Source organism: Lissotriton vulgaris, chromosome 11, assembly GCF_964263255.1.
Source record: "Lissotriton vulgaris chromosome 11, aLisVul1.2, whole genome shotgun sequence".
Classification (NCBI taxonomy): domain Eukaryota; kingdom Metazoa; phylum Chordata; class Amphibia; order Caudata; family Salamandridae; genus Lissotriton; species Lissotriton vulgaris.
Window position 1 is genome coordinate 738,159,554 of NC_141699.1, and position 18,908 is coordinate 738,178,461.

Consider the following 18,908-nt stretch of genomic DNA (forward strand, 5'->3'; position numbering starts at 1 on the left):
CAAAGATGTTGATTGTCTACAAGGCTGACAATCCTACTTTAAATACTTGTTCTAACAATATGTCAACAGAGAAAATTAGTGTCTTTGAGGTTGAAATGAGGTGTCTTATATTGGAGCAATTGACTTACTCTCACATGGAGGGAAGCTAATTTAACCTTCCTACCTTCACACTGCATGTGTGACTCTTATACTCAAGAAGGATTTCTCTTTAGGAGACTCTGTGTTCTTGTACCTCCAGACCCCTTTCAAAACAGGAGCCCAATGCTTTGAATATTGCAGAGTCCTTTCCCATTACACCTCCCACTTGGCTTGCAGTCATAATTACAGATCGTTACCTAGTGCGGAATTCCTAATGCCTCATTGTTCTGTGTAATTGTCACCCATGGCAATTGGTCAAATGGTGCCCTGACATCATAATGCTACTGCAGGATGTCATCTGACATGAGGGCAAGCAATAGAATACATTTATCATGGTATTGAAATGGGTAGTAGGAAAGACAGGACTCCAGGCTGAAGGCAAAGATTGTGAGATTAAATAAACAAGGAAATTACATGAGATTTATTCATTAGTTTTATGGTGTCGGTGATCATAATATTCTCAGGTTCTCTATAGGTGAACTGATATGGATTTGCAAGAATGAAGATGTCAGAATATGTTGTTTATAGCTTTTCTCATTCCCACTAACTGTAGCAGAAACCTTCCTCCGTAAACTTATCAGATCACTTAATGGTCATTGGTGTACCATAACCTAAAAGAATTGCTGTGAGCAGGGTACGCTGTTGCTTTGGTAGCAATGAGATCTTTTTATCTACATTCTAATATAGGTGCTAGGGTTGTGTAGAGAGTGGTAGGAAAGGAGGATTAAGATAGACAGGTATGCTAGGTTGAAAATAATATTGAGATTTGAATTCTTTTTGAGCTGTGGATTTTCAAATATTATAGACGTCATAGTACTGATTAATAACCCTTAATCAAAATCTGTTTGTTTTTGTGTTGCATTAGTTTGGGAATATTCAGGTTCTGTTAATAGACTAACAGTGGACTTTTCCATTTGCAGAATATATTGAATGACCAGCAGAGGCAGTGTTGCAGAAGATGATTTCTCTGAGTTGCTGAACCCAAAACAAAACAAAAAAAAAAGTTCAGCAGCTTTTGGCTCGATTTACCAGTTTACATGGTGAGTCAAACTCTCAATTAACCATTTTGCTTGTCCTTAAAAGAAGTTCAATGCATCTGATGGCTCTCAGCTCCTTTTAGTGGGGTATTACGCTAGAATGCTATTTGTCAAGACTGCAGAGATATGGATGGCGCCATTGGAATCAGGATAGCTTTTCTAAAATGTTGATTGTCTACAAGGCTGACAATCCTACTTTAAATACTTTTTCTAACAATATGTCAACAGAGAAAATTAGTGTCTTTGAGGTTGAAATGAGGTGTCTTATAGTGGGGCAATTGACTTACTCTCGCATGGAGGGAAGCTAATTTAACCTTCCTACCTTCACACTGCATGTGTGACTCTTATACTCAAGAAGGATTTCTCTTTAGGAGACTCTGTGTTCTTGTACCTCCAGACCCCTTTCAAATCAGGAGCCCAATGCTTTCAATATTGCAGAGTCCTTTCCCATTACACCTCCCACTTGGCTTGCAGTCATAATTACAGATCGTTACCTAGTGCGGAATTCCTAATGCCTCATTGTTCTGTGTAATTGTCACCCATGGCAATTGGTCAAATGGTGCCCTGACATCATAATGCTACTGCAGGATGTCATCTGACATGAGGGCAAGCAATAGAATACATTTATCATGGTATTGAAATGGGTAGTAGGAAAGACAGGACTCCAGGCTGAAGGCAAAGATTGTGAGATTAAATAAACAAGGAAATTACATGAGATTTATTCATTAGTTTTATGGTGTCGGTGATCATAATATTCTCAGGTTCTCTATAGGTGAACTGATATGGATTTGCAAGAATGAAGATGTCAGAATATGTTGTTTATAGCTTTTCTCATTCCCACTAACTGTAGCAGAAACCTTCCTCCGTAAACTTATCAGATCACTTAATGGTCATTGGTGTACCATAACCTAAAAGAATTGCTGTGAGCAGGGTACGCTGTTGCTTTGGTAGCAATGAGATCTTTTTATCTACATTCTAATATAGGTGCTAGGGTTGTGTAGAGAGTGGTAGGAAAGGAGGATTAAGATTGACAGGTATGCTAGGTTGAAAATAATATTGAGATTTGAATTCTTTTTGAGCTGTGGATTTTCAAATATTATAGACGTCATAGTACTGATTAATAACCCTTAATCAAAATCTGTTTGTTTTTGTGTTGCATTAGTTTGGGAATATTCAGGTTCTGTTAATAGACTAACAGTGGACTTTTCCATTTGCAGAATATATTGAATGACCAGCAGAGGCAGTGTTGCAGAAGATGATTTCTCTGAGTTGCTGAACCCAAAACAAAACAAAAAAAAAAGTTCAGCAGCTTTTGGCTCGATTTACCAGTTTACATGGTGAGTCAAACTCTCAATTAACCATTTTGCTTGTCCTTAAAAGAAGTTCAATGCATCTGATGGCTCTCAGCTCCTTTTAGTGGGGTATTACGCTAGAATATTATTTGTCAAGACTGCAGAGATATGGATGGCGCCATTGGAATCAGGATAGCTTTTCTAAAATGTTGATTGTCTACAAGGCTGACAATCCTACTTTAAATACTTGTTCTAACAATATGTCAACAGAGAAAATTAGTGTCTTTGAGGTTGAAATGAGGTGTCTTATAGTGAAGCAATTGACTTACTCTCGCATGGAGGGAAGCTAATTTAACCTTCCTACCTTCACACTGCATGTGTGACTCTTATACTCAAGAAGGATTTCTCTTTAGGAGACTCTGTGTTCTTGTACCTCCAGACCCCTTTCAAAACAGGAGCCCAATGCTTTCAATATTGCAGAGTCCTTTCCCATTACACCTCCCACTTGGCTTGCAGTCATAATTACAGATCGTTACCTAGTGCGGAATTCCTAATGCCTCATTGTTCTGTGTAATTGTCACCCATGGCAATTGGTCAAATGGTGCCCTGACATCATAATGCTACTGCAGGATGTCATCTGACATGATGGCAAGCAATAGAATACATTTATCATGGTATTGAAATGGGTAGTAGGAAAGACAGGACTCCAGGCTGAAGGCAAAGATTGTGAGATTAAATAAACAAGGAAATTACATCCGATTTATTCATTAGTTTTATGGTGTCGGTGATCATAATATTCTCAGGTTCTCTATAGGTGAACTGATAGGGATTTGCAAGAATGAAGATGTCAGAATATGTTGTTTATAGCTTTTCTCATTCCCACTAACTGTAGCATAAACCTTCCTCCGTAAACTTATCAGATCACTTAATGGTCATTGGTGTACCATAACCTAAAAGAATTGCTGTGAGCAGGGTACGCTGTTGCTTTGGTAGCAATGAGATCTTTTTATCTACATTCTAATATAGGTGCTAGGGTTGTGTAGAGAGTGGTATGAAAGGAGGATTGCGATTGACAGGTATGCTAGGTTGAAAATAATATTGAGATTTGAATTCTTTTTGAGCTGTGGATTTTCAAATATTATAGACGTCATAGTACTGATTAATAACCCTTTATCAAAATCTGTTTGTTGTTGTGTTGCATTAGTTTGGGAATATTCAGGTTCTGTTAATAGACTAACAGTGGACTTTCCCATTTGCAGAATATATTGAATGACCAGCAGAGGCAGTGTTGCAGAAGATGATTTCTCTGAGTTGCTGAACCCAAAACAAAACAAAAAAAAAAGTTCAGCAGCTTTCGGCTCGATTTACCAGTTTACATGGTGAGTCAAACTCTCAATTTACCATTTTGCTTGTCCTTAAAAGAAGTTCAAGGCATCTGATGGCTCTCAGCTCCTTTTAGTGGGGTATTACGCAAGAATATTATTTGTCAAGACTGAAGCGATATGGATGGCGCCATGGTCATCAGCATAGCTTTTCAAAGATGTTGATTGTCTACAAGGCTGACAATCCTACTTTAAATACTTGTTCTAACAATATGTCAACTGAGAAAATTAGTGTCTTTGAGGTTGAAATGAGGTGTCTTATATTGGAGCAATTGACTTACTCTCGCATGGAGGGAAGCTAATTTAACCTTCCTACCTTCACACTGCATGTGTGACTCTTATACTCAAGAAGGATTTCTCTTTAGGAGACTCTGTGTTCTTGTACCTCCAGACCCCTTTCAAAACAGGAGCCCAATGCTTTCAATATTGCAGAGTCCTTTCCCATTACACCTCCCACTTGGCTTGCAGTCATAATTACAGATCGTTACCTAGTGCGGAATTCCTAATGCCTCATTGTTCTGTGTAATTGTCACCCATGGCAATTGGTCAAATGGTGCCCTGACATCATAATGCTTCTGCAGGATGTCATCTGACATGAGGGCAAGCAATAGAATACCTTTATCATGGTATTGAAATGGGTAGTAGGAAAGACAGGACTCCAGGCTGAAGGCAAAGATTGTGAGATTAAATAAACAAGGAAATTACATGAGATTTATTCATTAGTTTTATGGTGTCGGTGATCATAATATTCTCAGGTTCTCTATAGGTGAACTGATATGGATTTGCAAGAATGAAGATGTCAGAATATGTTGTTTATAGCTTTTCTCATTCCCACTAACTGTAGCAAAAACCTTCCTCCGTAAACTTATCGGATCACTTAATGGTCATTGGTGTACCATAACCTAAAAGAATTGCTGTGAGCAGGGTACGCTGTTGCTTTGGTAGCAATGAGATCTTTTTATCTACATTCTAATATAGGTGCTAGGGTTGTGTAGAGAGTGGTAGGAAAGGAGGATTAAGATTGACAGGTATGCTAGGTTGAAAATAATATTGAGATTTGAATTCTTTTTGAGCTGTGGATTTTCAAATATTATAGACGTCATAGTACTGATTAATAACCCTTAATCAAAATCTGTTTGTTTTTGTGTTGCATTAGTTTGGGAATATTCAGGTTCTGTTAATAGACTAACAGTGGACTTTTCCATTTGCAGAATATATTGAATGACCAGCAGAGGCAGTGTTGCAGAAGATGATTTCTCTGAGTTGCTGAACCCAAAACAAAACAAAAAAAAAAGTTCAGCAGCTTTCGGCTCGATTTACCTGTTTACATGGTGAGTCAAACTCTCAATTTACCATTTTGCTTGTCCTTAAAAGAAGTTCAACGCATCTGATGGCTCTCAGCTCCTTTTAGTGGGGTATTACGCAAGAATATTATTTGTCAAGACTGAAGCGATATGGATGGCACCATGGTCATCAGGATAGCTTTTCAAAGATGTTGATTGTCTACAAGGCTGACAATCCTACTTTAAATACTTGTTCTAACAATATGTCAACTGAGAAAATTAGTGTCTTTGAGGTTGAAATGAGGTGTCTTATATTGGAGCAATTGACTTACTCTCGCATGGAGGGAAGCTAATTTAACCTTCCTACCTTCACACTGCATGTGTGACTCTTATATTCAAGAAGGATTTCTCTTTAGGAGACTCTGTGTTCTTGTACCTCCAGACCCCTTTCAAAACAGGAGCCCAATGCTTTCAATATTGCAGAGTCCTTTCCTATTACACCTCCCACTTGGCTTGCAGTCATAATTACAGATCGTTACCTAGTGCGGAATTCCTAATGCCTCATTGTTCTGTGTAATTGTCACCCATGGCAATTGGTCAAATGGTGCCCTGACATCATAATGCTACTGCAGGATGTCATCTGACATGATGGCAAGCAATAGAATACATTTATCATGGTATTGAAATGGGTAGTAGGAAAGACAGGACTCCAGGCTGAAGGCAAAGATTGTGAGATTAAATAAACAAGGAAATTACATCAGATTTATTCATTAGTTTTATGGTGTCGGTGATCATAATATTCTCAGGTTCTCTATAGGTGAACTGATGGGGATTTGCAAGAATGAAGATGTCAGAATATGTTGTTTATAGCTTTTCTCATTCCCACTAACTGTAGCATAAACCTTCCTCCGTAAACTTATCAGATCACTTAATGGTCATTGGTGTACCATAACCTAAAAGAATTGCTGTGAGCAGGGTACGCTGTTGCTTTGGTAGCAATGAGATCTTTTTATCTACATTCTAATATAGGTGCTAGGGTTGTGTAGAGAGTGGTAGGAAATGAGGATTAAGATTGACAGGTATGCTAGGTTGAAAATAATATTGAAATTTGAATTCTTTTTGAGCTGTGGATTTTTAAATATTATAGACGTCATAGTACTGATTAATAACCCTTTATCAAAATCTGTTTGTTGTTGTGTTGCATTAGTTTGGGAATATTCAGGTTCTGTTAATAGACTAACAGTGGACTTTTCCATTTGCAGAATATATTGAATGACCAGCAGAGGCAGTGTTGCAGAAGATGATTTCTCTGAGTTGCTGAACCCAAAACAAAACAAAAAAAAGTTCAGCAGCTTTCGGCTCGATTTACCTGTTTACATGGTGAGTCAAACTCTCAATTTACCATTTTGCTTGTCCTTAAAAGAAGTTCAATGCATCTGATGGCTCTCAGCTCCTTTTAGTGGGGTATTACGCAAGAATATTATTTGTCAAGACTGAAGAGATATGGATTGCACCATGGTCATCAGGATAGCTTTTCAAAGATGTTGATTGTCTACAAGGCTGACAATCCTACTTTAAATACTTGTTCTAACAATATGTCAACAGAGAAAATTAGTGTCTTTGAGGTTGAAATGAGGTGTCTTATATTTGAGCAATTGACTTACTCTCACATGGAGGGAAGCTAATTTAACCTTCCTACCTTCACACTGCATGTGTGACTCTTATACTCAAGAAGGATTTCTCTTTAGGAGACTCTGTGTTCTTGTACCTCCAGACCCCTTTCAAAACAGGAGCCCAATGCTTTCAATATTGCAGAGTCCTTTCCCATTACACCTCCCACTTGGCTTGCAGTCATAATTACAGATCGTTACCTAGTGCGGAATTCCTAATGCCTCATTGTTCTGTGTAATTGTCACCCATGGCAATTGGTCAAATGGTGCCCTGACATCATAATGCTACTGCAGGATGTCATCTGACATGATGGCAAGCAATAGAATACATTTATCATGGTATTGAAATGGGTAGTAGGAAAGACAGGACTCCAGGCTGAAGGCAAAGATTGTGAGATTAAATAAACAAGGAAATTACATGAGATTTATTCATTAGTTTTATGGTGTCGGTGATCATAATATTCTCAGGTTCTCTATAGGTGAACTGATAGGGATTTGCAAGAATAAAGATGTCAGAATATGTTGTTTATAGCTTTTCTCATTCCCACTAACTGTAGCATAAACCTTCCTCCGTAAACTTATCAGATCACTTAATGGTCATTGGTGTACCATAACCTAAACGAATTGCTGTGAGCAAGGTACACTGTCACTTGGATAGCAATGAGATCTTTTTATCTACATTCTAATATAGGTGCTAGGGTTGTGTAGAGAGTGGTAGGAAAGGAGGATTGAGATTGACAGGTATGCTAGGTTGAAAATAATAATGAGATTTGAATTCTTTTTGAGCTGTGGATTTTCAAATATTATAGACGTCATAGTACTGATTAATAACCCTTTATCAAAATCTGTTTGTTGTTATGTTGCATTAGTTTGGGAATATTCAGGTTCTGTTAATAGACTAACAGTGGACTTTTCCATTTGCAGAATATATTGAATGACCAGCAGAGGCAGTGTTGCAGAAGATGATTTCTCTGAGTTGCTGAACCCAAAACAAAACAAAAAAAAAGTTCAGCAGCTTTCGGCTCGATTTACCAGTTTACATGGTGAGTCAAACTCTCAATTTACCATTTTGCTTGTCCTTAAAAGAAGTTCAAGGCATCTGATGGCTCTCAGCTCCTTTTAGTGGGGTATTACGCAAGAATATTATTTGTCAAGACTGAAGCGATATGGATGGCGCCATGGTCATCAGGATAGCTTTTCAAAGATGTTGATTGTCTACAAGGCTGACAATCCTACTTTAAATACTTGTTCTAACAATATGTCAACAGAGAAAATTAGTGTCTTTGAGGTTGAAATGAGGTGTCTTATATTGGAGCAATTGACTTACTCTCGCATGGTGGGAAGCTAATTTAACCTTCCTACCTTCACACTACATGTGTGACTCTTATACTCAAGAAGGATTTCTCTTTAGGAGACTCTGTGTTCTTGTACCTCCAGACCCCTTTCAAAACAGGAGCCCAATGCTTTCAATATTGCAGAGTCCTTTCCCATTACACCTCCCACTTGGCTTGCAGTCATAATTACAGATCGTTACCTAGTGCGGAATTCCTAATGCCTCATTGTTCTGTGTAATTGTCACCCATGGCAATTGGTCAAATGGTGCCCTGACATCATAATGCTACTGCAGGATGTCATCTGACATGAGGGCAAGCAATAGAATACATTTATCATGGTATTGAAATGGGTAGTAGGAAAGACAGGACTCCAGGCTGAAGGCAAAGATTGTGAGATTAAATAAACAAGGAAATTACATGAGATTTATTCATTAGTTTTATGGTGTCGGTGATCATAATATTCTCAGGTTCTCTATAGGTGAACTGATAGGGATTTGCAAGAATGAAGATGTCAGAATATGTTGTTTATAGCTTTTCTCATTCCCACTAACTGTAGCATAAACCTTCCTCCGTAAACTTATCAGATCACTTAATGGTCATTGGTGTACCATAACCTAAACGAATTGCTGTGAGCAAGGTACACTGTCACTTGGATAGCAATGAGATCTTTTTATCTACATTCTAATATAGGTGCTAGGGTTGTGTAGAGAGTGGTAGGAAAGGAGGATTGAGATTGACAGGTATGCTAGGTTGAAAATATTAATGAGATTTGAATTCTTTTTGAGCTGTGGATTTTCAAATATTATAGACGTCATAGTACTGATTAATAACCCTTTATCAAAATCTGTTTGTTGTTGTGTTGCATTAGTTTGGGAATATTCAGGTTCTGTTAATAGACTAACAGTGGACTTTTCCATTTGCAGAATATATTGAATGACCAGCAGAGGCAGTGTTGCAGAAGATGATTTCTCTGAGTTGCTGAACCCAAAACAAAACAAAAAAAAAAGGTTCAGCAGCTTTCGGCTCGATTTACCAGTTTACATGGTGAGTCAAACTCTCAATTAACCATTTTGCTTGTCCTTAAAAGAAGTTCAATGCATCTGATGGCTCTCAGCTCCTTTTAGTGGGGTATTACGCTAGAATATTATTTGTCAAGACTGCAGAGATATGGATGGCGCCATTGGAATCAGGATAGCTTTTCTAAAATGTTGATTGTCTACAAGGCTGACAATCCTACTTTAAATACTTGTTCTAACAATATGTCAACAGAGAAAATTAGTGTCTTTGAGGTTGAAATGAGGTGTCTTATAGTGGGGCAATCGACTTACTCTCGCATGGAGGGAAGCTAATTTAACCTTCCTACCTTCACACTGCATGTGTGACTCTTATACTCAAGAAGGATTTCTCTTTAGGAGACTCTGTGTTCTTGTACCTCCAGACCCCTTTCAAAACAGGAGCCCAATGCTTTCAATATTGCAGAGTCCTTTCCCATTACACCTCCCACTTGGCTTGCAGTCATAATTACAGATCGTTACCTAGTGCGGAATTCCTAATGCCTCATTGTTCTGTGTAATTGTCACCCATGGCAATTGGTCAAATGGTGCCCTGACATCATAATGCTACTGCAGGATGTCATCTGACATGATGGCAAGCAATAGAATACATTTATCATGGTATTGAAATGGGTAGTAGGAAAGACAGGACTCCAGGCTGAAGGCAAAGATTGTGAGATTAAATAAACAAGGAAATTACATGAGATTTATTCATTAGTTTTATGGTGTCGGTGATCATAATATTCTCAGGTTCTCTATAGGTGAACTGATAGGGATTTGCAAGAATGAAGATGTCAGAATATGTTGTTTATAGCTTTTCTCATTCCCACTAACTGTAGCATAAACCTTCCTCCGTAAACTTATCAGATCACTTAATGGTCATTGGTGTACCATAACCTAAACGAATTGCTGTGAGCAAGGTACACTGTCACTTGGATAGCAATGAGATCTTTTTATCTACATTCTAATATAGGTGCTAGGGTTGTGTAGAGAGTGGTAGGAAAGGAGGATTGAGATTGACAGGTATGCTAGGTTGAAAATAATAATGAGATTTGAATTCTTTTTGAGCTGTGGATTTTCAAATATTATAGACGTCATAGTACTGATTAATAACCCTTTATCAAAATCTGTTTGTTGTTGTGTTGCATTAGTTTGGGAATATTCAGGTTCTGTTAATAGACTAACAGTGGACTTTTCCATTTGCAGAATATATTGAATGACCAGCAGAGGCAGTGTTGCAGAAGATGATTTCTCTGAGTTGCTGAACCCAAAACAAAACAAAAAAAAAGTTCAGCAGCTTTCGGCTCGATTTACCAGTTTACATGGTGAGTCAAACTCTCAATTTACCATTTTGCTTGTCCTTAAAAGAAGTTCAAGGCATCTGATGGCTCTCAGCTCCTTTTAGTGGGGTATTACGCAAGAATATTATTTGTCAAGACTGAAGCGATATGGATGGCGCCATGGTCATCAGGATAGCTTTTCAAAGATGTTGATTGTCTACAAGGCTGACAATCCTACTTTAAATACTTGTTCTAACAATATGTCAACAGAGAAAATTAGTGTCTTTGAGGTTGAAATGAGGTGTCTTATATTGGAGCAATTGACTTACTCTCGCATGGAGGGAAGCTAATTTAACCTTCCTACCTTCACACTGCATGTGTGACTCTTATATTCAAGAAGGCTTTCTCTTTAGGAGACTCTGTGTTCTTGTACCTCCAGACCCCTTTCAAATCAGGAGCCCAATGCTTTCAATATTGCAGAGTCCTTTCCTATTACACCTCTCACTTGGCTTGCAGTCATAATTACAGATCGTTACCTAGTGCGGAATTCCTAATGCCTCATTGTTCTGTGTAATTGTCACCCATGGCAATTGGTCAAATGGTGCCCTGACATCATAATGCTACTGCAGGATGTCATCTGACATGATGGCAAGCAATAGAATACATTTATCATGGTATTGAAATGGGTAGTAGGAAAGACAGGACTCCAGGCTGAAGGCAAAGATTGTGAGATTAAATAAACAAGGAAATTACATCAGATTTATTCATTAGTTTTATGGTGTCGGTGATCATAATATTCTCAGGTTCTCTATAGGTGAACTGATGGGGATTTGCAAGAATGAAGATGTCGGAATATGTTGTTTATAGCTTTTCTCATTCCCACTAACTGTAGCATAAACCTTCCTCCGTAAACTTATCAGATCACTTAATGGTCATTGGTGTACCATAACCTAAAAGAATTGCTGTGAGCAGGGTACGCTGTTGCTTTGGTAGCAATGAGATCTTTTTATCTACATTCTAATATAGGTGCTAGGGTTGTGTAGAGAGTGGTAGGAAATGAGGATTAAGATTGACAGGTATGCTAGGTTGAAAATAATATTGAAATTTGAATTCTTTTTGAGCTGTGGATTTTTAAATATTATAGACGTCATAGTACTGATTAATAACCCTTTATCAAAATCTGTTTGTTGTTGTGTTGCATTAGTTTGGGAATATTCAGGTTCTGTTAATAGACTAACAGTGGACTTTTCCATTTGCAGAATATATTGAATGACCAGCAGAGGCAGTGTTGCAGAAGATGATTTCTCTGAGTTGCTGAACCCAAAACAAAACAAAAAAAAAAAGTTCAGCAGCTTTCGGCTCGATTTACCAGTTTACATGGTGAGTCAAACTCTCAATTAACCATTTTGCTTGTCCTTAAAAGAAGTTCAATGCATCTGATGGCTCTCAGCTCCTTTTAGTGGGGTATTACGCTAGAATATTATTTGTCAAGACTGCAGAGATATGGATGGCGCCATTGGAATCAGGATAGCTTTTCTAAAATGTTGATTGTCTACAAGGCTGACAATCCTACTTTAAATACTTGTTCTAACAATATGTCAACAGAGAAAATTAGTGTCTTTGAGGTTGAAATGAGGTGTCTTATAGTGGGGCAATCGACTTACTCTCGCATGGAGGGAAGCTAATTTAACCTTCCTACCTTCACACTGCATGTGTGACTCTTATACTCAAGAAGGATTTCTCTTTAGGAGACTCTGTGTTCTTGTACCTCCAGACCCCTTTCAAAACAGGAGCCCAATGCTTTCAATATTGCAGAGTCCTTTCCCATTACACCTCCCACTTGGCTTGCAGTCATAATTACAGATCGTTACCTAGTGCGGAATTCCTAATGCCTCATTGTTCTGTGTAATTGTCACCCATGGCAATTGGTCAAATGGTGCCCTGACATCATAATGCTACTGCAGGATGTCATCTGACATGATGGCAAGCAATAGAATACATTTATCATGGTATTGAAATGGGTAGTAGGAAAGACAGGACTCCAGGCTGAAGGCAAAGATTGTGAGATTAAATAAACAAGGAAATTACATGAGATTTATTCATTAGTTTTATGGTGTCGGTGATCATAATATTCTCAGGTTCTCTATAGGTGAACTGATAGGGATTTGCAAGAATGAAGATGTCAGAATATGTTGTTTATAGCTTTTCTCATTCCCACTAACTGTAGCATAAACCTTCCTCCGTAAACTTATCAGATCACTTAATGGTCATTGGTGTACCATAACCTAAACGAATTGCTGTGAGCAAGGTACACTGTCACTTGGATAGCAATGAGATCTTTTTATCTACATTCTAATATAGGTGCTAGGGTTGTGTAGAGAGTGGTAGGAAAGGAGGATTGAGATTGACAGGTATGCTAGGTTGAAAATAATAATGAGATTTGAATTCTTTTTGAGCTGTGGATTTTCAAATATTATAGACGTCATAGTACTGATTAATAACCCTTTATCAAAATCTGTTTGTTGTTGTGTTGCATTAGTTTGGGAATATTCAGGTTCTGTTAATAGACTAACAGTGGACTTTTCCATTTGCAGAATATATTGAATGACCAGCAGAGGCAGTGTTGCAGAAGATGATTTCTCTGAGTTGCTGAACCCAAAACAAAACAAAAAAAAAGTTCAGCAGCTTTCGGCTCGATTTACCAGTTTACATGGTGAGTCAAACTCTCAATTTACCATTTTGCTTGTCCTTAAAAGAAGTTCAAGGCATCTGATGGCTCTCAGCTCCTTTTAGTGGGGTATTACGCAAGAATATTATTTGTCAAGACTGAAGCGATATGGATGGCGCCATGGTCATCAGGATAGCTTTTCAAAGATGTTGATTGTCTACAAGGCTGACAATCCTACTTTAAATACTTGTTCTAACAATATGTCAACAGAGAAAATTAGTGTCTTTGAGGTTGAAATGAGGTGTCTTATATTGGAGCAATTGACTTACTCTCGCATGGTGGGAAGCTAATTTAACCTTCCTACCTTCACACTACATGTGTGACTCTTATACTCAAGAAGGATTTCTCTTTAGGAGACTCTGTGTTCTTGTACCTCCAGACCCCTTTCAAAACAGGAGCCCAATGCTTTCAATATTGCAGAGTCCTTTCCCATTACACCTCCCACTTGGCTTGCAGTCATAATTACAGATCGTTACCTAGTGCGGAATTCCTAATGCCTCATTGTTCTGTGTAATTGTCACCCATGGCAATTGGTCAAATGGTGCCCTGACATCATAATGCTACTGCAGGATGTCATCTGACATGAGGGCAAGCAATAGAATACATTTATCATGGTATTGAAATGGGTAGTAGGAAAGACAGGACTCCAGGCTGAAGGCAAAGATTGTGAGATTAAATAAACAAGGAAATTACATGAGATTTATTCATTAGTTTTATGGTGTCGGTGATCATAATATTCTCAGGTTCTCTATAGGTGAACTGATAGGGATTTGCAAGAATGAAGATGTCAGAATATGTTGTTTATAGCTTTTCTCATTCCCACTAACTGTAGCATAAACCTTCCTCCGTAAACTTATCAGATCACTTAATGGTCATTGGTGTACCATAACCTAAACGAATTGCTGTGAGCAAGGTACACTGTCACTTGGATAGCAATGAGATCTTTTTATCTACATTCTAATATAGGTGCTAGGGTTGTGTAGAGAGTGGTAGGAAAGGAGGATTGAGATTGACAGGTATGCTAGGTTGAAAATAATAATGAGATTTGAATTCTTTTTGAGCTGTGGATTTTCAAATATTATAGAAGTCATAGTACTGATTAATAACCCTTTATCAAAATCTGTTTGTTGTTGTGTTGCATTAGTTTGGGAATATTCAGGTTCTGTTAATAGACTAACAGTGGACTTTTCCATTTGCAGAATATATTGAATGACCAGCAGAGGCAGTGTTGCAGAAGATGATTTATCTGAGTTGTTTAACCCAAAACAAACAAAAAAAAGTTCAGCAGCTTTCGGCTCGATTTACCAATTTACATGGTGAGTCAAACTCTCAATTTACCATTTTGCTTGTCCTTAAAAGAAGTTCAACGCATCTGATGGCTCTCTACGCAAGAATATTATTTGTCAAGACTGAAGCGATATGGATGGCGCCATGGTCATCAGGATAGCTTTTCAAAGATGTTGATTGTCTACAAGGCTGACAATCCTACTTTAAATACTTGTTCTAACAATATGTCAACTGAAAAAATTAGTGTCTTTGAGGTTGAAATGAGGTGTCTTATATTGGAGCAATTGACTTACTCTCGCATGGAGGGAAGCTAATTTAACCTTCCTACCTTCACACTGCATGTGTGACTCTTATATTCAAGAAGGCTTTCTCTTTAGGAGACTCTGTGTTCTTGTACCTCCAGACCCCTTTCAAATCAGGAGCCCAATGCTTTCAATATTGCAGAGTCCTTTCCTATTACACCTCCCACTTGGCTTGCAGTCATAATTACAGATCATTACCTAGTGCGGAATTCCTAATGCCTCATTGTTCTGTGTAATTGTCACCCATGGCAATTGGTCAAATGGTGCCCTGACATCATAATGCTACTGCAGGATGTCATCTGACATGATGGCAAGCAATAGAATACATTTATCATGGTATTGAAATGGGTAGTAGGAAAGACAGGACTCCAGGCTGAAGGCAAAGATTGTGAGATTAAATAAACAAGGAAATTACATCAGATTTATTCATTAGTTTTATGGTGTCGGTGATCATAATATTCTCAGGTTCTCTATAGGTGAACTGATGGGGATTTGCAAGAATGAAGATGTCAGAATATGTTGTTTATAGCTTTTCTCATTCCCACTAACTGTAGCATAAACCTTCCTCCGTAAACTTATCAGATCACTTAATGGTCATTGGTGTACCATAACCTAAAAGAATTGCTGTGAGCAGGGTACGCTGTTGCTTTGGTAGCAATGAGATCTTTTTATCTACATTCTAATATAGGTGCTAGGGTTGTGTAGAGAGTGGTAGGAAATGAGGATTAAGATTGACAGGTATGCTAGGTTGAAAATAATATTGAAATTTGAATTCTTTTTGAGCTGTGGATTTTTAAATATTATAGACGTCATAGTACTGATTAATAACCCTTTATCAAAATCTGTTTGTTGTTGTGTTGCATTAGTTTGGGAATATTCAGGTTCTGTTAATAGACTAACAGTGGACTTTTCCATTTGCAGAATATATTGAATGACCAGCAGAGGCAGTGTTGCAGAAGATGATTTCTCTGAGTTGCTGAACCCAAAACAAAACAAAAAAAAAAAGTTCAGCAGCTTTCGGCTCGATTTACCAGTTTACATGGTGAGTCAAACTCTCAATTAACCATTTTGCTTGTCCTTAAAAGAAGTTCAATGCATCTGATGGCTCTCAGCTCCTTTTAGTGGGGTATTACGCTAGAATATTATTTGTCAAGACTGCAGAGATATGGATGGCGCCATTGGAATCAGGATAGCTTTTCTAAAATGTTGATTGTCTACAAGGCTGACAATCCTACTTTAAATACTTGTTCTAACAATATGTCAACAGAGAAAATTAGTGTCTTTGAGGTTGAAATGAGGTGTCTTATAGTGGGGCAATCGACTTACTCTCGCATGGAGGGAAGCTAATTTAACCTTCCTACCTTCACACTGCATGTGTGACTCTTATACTCAAGAAGGATTTCTCTTTAGGAGACTCTGTGTTCTTGTACCTCCATACCCCTTTCAAAACAGGAGCCCAATGCTTTCAATATTGCAGAGTCCTTTCCCATTACACCTCCCACTTGGCTTGCAGTCATAATTACAGATCGTTACCTAGTGCGGAATTCCTAATGCCTCATTGTTCTGTGTAATTGTCACCCATGGCAATTGGTCAAATGGTGCCCTGACATCATAATGCTACTGCAGGATGTCATCTGACATGATGGCAAGCAATAGAATACATTTATCATGGTATTGAAATGGGTAGTAGGAAAGACAGGACTCCAGGCTGAAGGCAAAGATTGTGAGATTAAATAAACAAGGAAATTACATGAGATTTATTCATTAGTTTTATGGTGTCGGTGATCATAATATTCTCAGGTTCTCTATAGGTGAACTGATAGGGATTTGCAAGAATGAAGATGTCAGAATATGTTGTTTATAGCTTTTCTCATTCCCACTAACTGTAGCATAAACCTTCCTCCGTAAACTTATCAGATCACTTAATGGTCATTGGTGTACCATAACCTAAACGAATTGCTGTGAGCAAGGTACACTGTCACTTGGATAGCAATGAGATCTTTTTATCTACATTCTAATATAGGTGCTAGGGTTGTGTAGAGAGTGGTAGGAAAGGAGGATTGAGATTGACAGGTATGCTAGGTTGAAAATATTAATGAGATTTGAATTCTTTTTGAGCTGTGGATTTTCAAATATTATAGACGTCATAGTACTGATTAATAACCCTTTATCAAAATCTGTTTGTTGTTGTGTTGCATTAGTTTGGGAATATTCAGGTTCTGTTAATAGACTAACAGTGGACTTTTCCATTTGCAGAATATATTGAATGACCAGCAGAGGCAGTGTTGCAGAAGATGATTTCTCTGAGTTGCTGAACCCAAAACAAAACAAAAAAAAAGTTCAGCAGCTTTCGGCTCGATTTACCAGTTTACATGGTGAGTCAAACTCTCAATTTACCATTTTGCTTGTCCTTAAAAGAAGTTCAAGGCATCTGATGGCTCTCAGCTCCTTTTAGTGGGGTATTACGCAAGAATATTATTTGTCAAGACTGAAGCGATATGGATGGCGCCATGGTCATCAGGATAGCTTTTCAAAGATGTTGATTGTCTACAAGGCTGACAATCCTACTTTAAATACTTGTTCTAACAATATGTCAACAGAGAAAATTAGTGTCTTTGAGGTTGAAATGAGGTGTCTTATATTGGAGCAATTGACTTACTCTCGCATGGTGGGAAGCTAATTTAACCTTCCTACCTTCACACTACATGTGTGACTCTTATACTCAAGAAGGATTTCTCTTTAGGAGACTCTGTGTTCTTGTACCTCCAGACCCCTTTCAAAACAGGAGCCCAATGCTTTCAATATTGCAGAGTCCTTTCCCATTACACCTCCCACTTGGCTTGCAGTCATAATTACAGATCGTTACCTAGTGCGGAATTCCTAATGCCTCATTGTTCTGTGTAATTGTCACCCATGGCAATTGGTCAAATGGTGCCCTGACATCATAATGCTACTGCAGGATGTCATCTGACATGAGGGCAAGCAATAGAAGACATTTATCATGGTATTGAAATGGGTAGTAGGAAAGACAGGACTCCAGGCTGAAGGCAAAGATTGTGAGATTAAATAAACAAGGAAATTACATGAGATTTATTCATTAGTTTTATGATGTCGGTGATCATAATATTCTCAGGTTCTCTATAGGTGAACTGATAGGGATTTGCAAGAATGAAGATGTCAGAATATGTTGTTTATAGCTTTTCTCATTCCCACGAACTGTAGCATAAACCTTCCTCCGTAAACTTATCAGATCACTTAATGGTCATTGGTGTACCATAACCTAAACGAATTGCTGTGAGCAAGGTACACTGTCACTTGGATAGCAATGAGATCTTTTTATCTACATTCTAATATAGGTGCTAGGGTTGTGTAGAGAGTGGTAGGAAAGGAGGATTGAGATTGACAGGTATGCTAGGTTGAAAATAATAATGAGATTTGAATTCTTTTTGAGCTGTGGATTTTCAAATATTATAGACGTCATAGTACTGATTAATAACCCTTTATCAAAATCTGTTTGTTGTTGTGTTGCATTAGTTTGGGAATATTCAGGTTCTGTTAATAGACTAACAGTGGACTTTTCCATTTGCAGAATATATTGAATGACCAGCAGAGGCAGTGTTGCAGAAGATGATTTCTCTGAGTTGTTTAACCCAAAACAAACAAAAAAAAGTACAGCAGCTTTCGGCTCGATTTACCAATTTACATGGTGAGTCAAACTCTCAATTTACCATTTTGCTTGTCCTTAAAAGAAGTTCAACGCATCTGATGGCTCTCTACGCAAGAATATTATTTGTCAAGACTGAAGCGATATGGATGGCGCCATGGTCATCATGATAGCTTTTCAAAGATGTTGATTGTCTACAAGGCTGACAATCCTACTTTAAATACTTGTTCTAACAATATGTCAACTGAGAAAATTAGTGTCTTTGAGGTTGAAATGAGGTGTCTTATATTGGAGCAATTGACTTACTCTCGCATGGAGGGAAGCTAATTTAACCTTCCTACCTTCACACTGCATGTGTGACTCTTATATTCAAGAAGGATTTCTCTTTAGGAGACTCTGTGTTCTTGTACCTCCAGACCCCTTTCAAAACAGGAGCCCAATGCTTTCAATATTGCAGAG